Source organism: Neomonachus schauinslandi, chromosome 2 (assembly GCF_002201575.2).
Source record: "Neomonachus schauinslandi chromosome 2, ASM220157v2, whole genome shotgun sequence".
NCBI lineage: Eukaryota > Metazoa > Chordata > Mammalia > Carnivora > Phocidae > Neomonachus > Neomonachus schauinslandi.
In genome coordinates this window covers 186003392-186007905 of record NC_058404.1, presented here as the reverse complement: position 1 = coordinate 186007905, position 4514 = coordinate 186003392, and the positions used below count along the sequence as shown (strand labels likewise).

At 40.9% G+C, this 4514-nt stretch overlaps 1 pseudogene; it reads left to right on the top strand.

Moving 5' to 3' along the window:
• The first annotated feature begins 1182 nt into the window (after nucleotides 1-1182).
• On the top strand, nucleotides 1183-2742 carry LOC110571333 (annotated as a pseudogene).
• Nucleotides 2743-4514: the final 1772 nt, after the last annotated feature.

Genomic DNA, 4514 nt, shown 5'->3' with positions numbered 1-4514 from the left:
TGTATACTGAAAACTACAAAACACTGCCAGAAGAAATTTTAAAGAAGACACAAATCGATGGAAAGACATTCTATGTTTATGGGATTGGAAGGCTCAGTATTGTTAGGATGTTAGGATGTTAGGATCACCATGCAAAGTGATCTACAGATTTATTTTTTTTAAAGATTTTATTTACTCATTTGACAGAGAGAGAGAGAAAGAGCACAAGCAGGGGGAGCGGCAGGCAGAGGGCAGAGGGAGAAGCAGACTCCCCACTGAGCAAGGAGCTCCATGCGGGGCTCAATCCCAGGACCCTGAGATCATGACCTGCACGGAAGGCAGACACTTAACCTACTGAGCCACCCAGGCGCCCTGTGATCTACAGGTTTAACGCAATCCTTATCAAAATCCAAAAAGTATTTTCTGCAGAAATAGAAAATGTCATCCTAAAAATCATATGGGATCTCAAGGGGTCCCAAATAGCCAAAGTAATTGTTTTCTGCATTATATAACCTCCAAATTCTTATGCTGAAGCTCTAACCTCCCCCCACCCCCATCCTCCCTCCACAGAGCTCAGAATGTAACCATATTTGGCTGATTGAGTTAAAAAGAGGCCTTTGGATGGGCCTTAATCCAATCTGACAGATGTCCTTCTAGGAGGAAATTTAGATACAGGAAGGGACCTCAGGCATGTGCCCACAGAGAGGAAAGGCCATGTGAGAACAGACCAAGAATGGGACTATCTGAAAGCTGAGAGCAGAGGCCACTTAAGAAAACAAACCTGCAGACACCATGACCTTAAACTTCTAGCCTTCAGAACTGTGAGAAAATAAAAGCCTGCTGCTTAAGCACCCAGTCTGTGATACTTTGTTACAGTCGCCCTAGCTAACTAATACAGCAATCCTGAAAAAACAAACGTAGAGGCCTCACAGTTTCAGATTTCAAAACTTACTACAAAGCTCTAGGAATCAAGAGTGCGGTACTGACATAAAGACAGACGTACAGACCAATGGAGTAGACTAGAGAGCTCAGAAATAAACCCTCAGATACAGGGTCAAATGACTATCAACAAGGGTGCCAAGACCATTCAATGGGGAAAGGACTGTCTCTTCCACAAATGGGGTTGGGAAAAATGAATATCCACATAAGTTGGAGGCTTACTGTAAACCACACAAAAATGGCTCTTTCATCTGGGCTGCCAACATGCCATGCAGACTGAGGAAGACCCAGAAACTTCGGAGCCACCAAAGCCGGGGCCACAGCTGCATGGGCAAAAGCCAAAAGCACCCCAGGAGGGCCGGGGTCATGCTGGTGGTGTGCATCGCCACAGGACCACCTTTGACAAACACCACCCAGTTTGCTTTGGAAAAGTTGGTATGAGGCATTACCACGTAAGGAGGAACCCGAGCTCCTGGCCAACTGTCAACCTTGATAAACTGTGGACCTGGGTCAGCAAGCAAATGTGGGTAAATACCTCCAGAAATAAGACCGGAGCTGCTCCTATCACTGATGTGGTGCGATCAGGCTACTACAAAGTTTTGGGGAAGGGAGAGCTTCTAAAACAGCCTGCCATTATAAAGGCCAAATTCTCCATCAGAAGAGCTGGGGAGAAGATTAAGCACTGGGGGTCTTGTGTCCTGGTAGCTTGTGTCCTGGTAGTGGAAGGAGGTTCAATCAAGGCTAACGAGTGGAAAAAAAATACAAAAATGATTTAAAGTGAATCAAAGACCTCAATGTAAGACCTTAAACTATAAAACTCTTAGAAGAAAACAGGGGAAAAGCTTCATCACATTGGGTTGGCAAATATTTCCTGGATATAATACCAAAAGCATAAGGAACACAAGCAAAAATTGATAAATAGAACATCAACTTAAAAACTTCTGTGCATCAAAAGACACAATCAAATAATGAAAAGAAAACCTACAGCATGGAAGAAAATATTTGCAAATCATACCTCTTATAAGGGGTTACATCTAGAATATTAAAGCATCTCCAACTTCACAACAAAAAAACCTAATAACTCGATGGAAAAAACAAAGGATCTCCATATTTCTCCAAAGATACACAAAATGGCCAATGACAATCTGAAAAGATGGTCACCATCACTTAGCAAAATGCAAATCAAAACCCAAATGAGCTACTGCCTCACACCCATTAGGAAGACCACTAAGAAACAAAATAGAAATCAAGTGTTGGTGAGGATATGGAGAAATCAAAACCCATGGGCAAATGGTGAGAATGCAAAATGGTGCAGCCTCCAGGAAAAATATTATGGTGGTTTCTCAAAAAATTAAGACTAGAATTGCCATATGATACAGCAATTCCACTTCTGGATATAAATCCAAAAGAATTGAAAACAGGGTCTCAAAGAGGTATTTGTAGTACACTGATTTTCACAGCAGCATTATTCTCAAGAGCAAAAAGATGGAAGCAATCCAAATAAAGACAATGTGGGACATACACACAAGGGAATATTATTCAGCCTTAAAAAGGAAAGAATTCTGACGCATGCCACAACACGAATGAATCTTGAGGGCATTATGCTAAGTGAAATAAGCCAGTCACAAAGAGACAACTATGTATGAGTCCACTTACAAGAGTTACCTAGAGTAATCAAATTTACAGAAAGAAAGTAGAACGGTAGATGCCAAGGGCTGGGAGGAAAGGAAAACGGGGAGTTAATGAGTATAGAGTTTCAGTTTTTTGTTTTTGTTTTTTTTTAAGAGTTTCAGTTCTGCAAGGCCAAAACGTTCTGGAGATTAATTACGTAACAACTGTGAATATATTTCACTTTCAGCAAATGAGCCTTGCAATATAATCACTGTTAAATAAGAATATCAAAGGACATAGATCAGGATGGATACTGAAATTCCATGTATTTCCTGAATTCTTTTAAAAAATGGTGACCATGACATAATTTGCAAACTGACATGAAATCTAACATTTTTGTTTGGGACTCATAATGGATCAGGGCTTTTTTTGAAAGTAAGATTTTTAACAGGTAAGACAAAAAGGTGGGAATAGAGCTCACTGTTTTCCATCCTGGGAGTCTATCCCCATGGCTGTCTGGTTATTTGTTCACCAAGCCATCTTTCCTTCCTTCCTGGGCACAGAGCTGGACTCGGTTGCCTAGCCCACTCTGCAGTTAGGTGTGGCCACAACTGTTCTCTGGCCAATGTGACATAACACGTGCCATCTCCAGACCTGATCGATAAAAGCCGCCCATGCGCTACCGTTCATCCTCCGAGGAAGGGCCCAGAGAGCGAAGAGATGGGGTGAGAGCCCCTGGGGGAGGCTGCCAGGCTAGTGACATATACACCAGACCACTGCTTCAGCAAGAAATTCTTACAGAGGTAAGCCCTTAAAATGATGCATTTTTTAAAAATATGAAGTTTAAAAGAAAATACGTAACTAAGCAGTAAAAATTGTTAATCATGGTTGCCCACAAAACATTTTTAGTCAGCGTTATGTAGGGATGGACACCAATCACAAAACAAACATCCTGCTTAGCAGTGGAGGTTCATTACTTTCATGCGGAGTATCTTCCTAGACCCAGTCTTCACCGAGTTGGGGACCCATGACTACTCCTGGCTTTGTGAGCAGTCACATCCTGCCTATTTATTTGCTCATGTGAACACTCTACTTTAGCTGTACAAACCAACCTTCATCAATATCATATGCAAAGACACCAAATACTATGATCGTGCCATTCAAGATGGCATTAGCTGGATTCTTTACATGGTGAATACATCTCAAGAACCCTCTAGAAAGATTTTGAACTTCTGAAAAATGCATGGAATATTCTGATAAAAATTTTCATCAGTACCTTCTCACACTAGATATACAGCAGCCGGTAATGGATTAAACATATACACACATACACACTTTTTTCCCACCACATTGTAAACATAACACAATTAGAAGGACAATATGTGTTTCAGACAATATAAAGCAAAAGTCGGCTGGAAAGAATCTAACGAGATTTCAGCCAGGAATTAATTCTAAGCATCCAACTCTATAAGCGTAGGTAGTGGTCCATCGCTGACTATAATATGGATCTTGTAAGTTCACACTCGGTGTCTACCTCTGAGCCACTGGCATCCCCGGTAAAAAGAAGCTGAAAGAAAGCTACGACCAAAGGCTGCTGGGGGCTTCACATACACCAGCAGGTTTGCCAAGGAAGGTGAAAAGGCAGGATGAGTCAGTGAGAGTAACTGAGTAGACAGAATAAACAGTTACAAATTTCTCCCAGAGGAGTTGGCTTCATTAATACAAATAAATCTATTGGATTTATCATCCCTTGTATTTCACTGAAAAAAAAAAAAAGTGAGTTGAACCATGTGACAGCATTAATATAAATGTTGGAGAAAATATGGCAAAATTGGCAAGAGTGATGAATGACCCAAGTTTGGGAAACACTATCCTAAGTGCTATAAATAATCAAATCATCTCTCAGATAAAAGCACTGGAGTGAATATTAAAATAATTAAACAATTCTGGAACCCTGAAGAGAAAAAGAGAATTAACATTTGCTT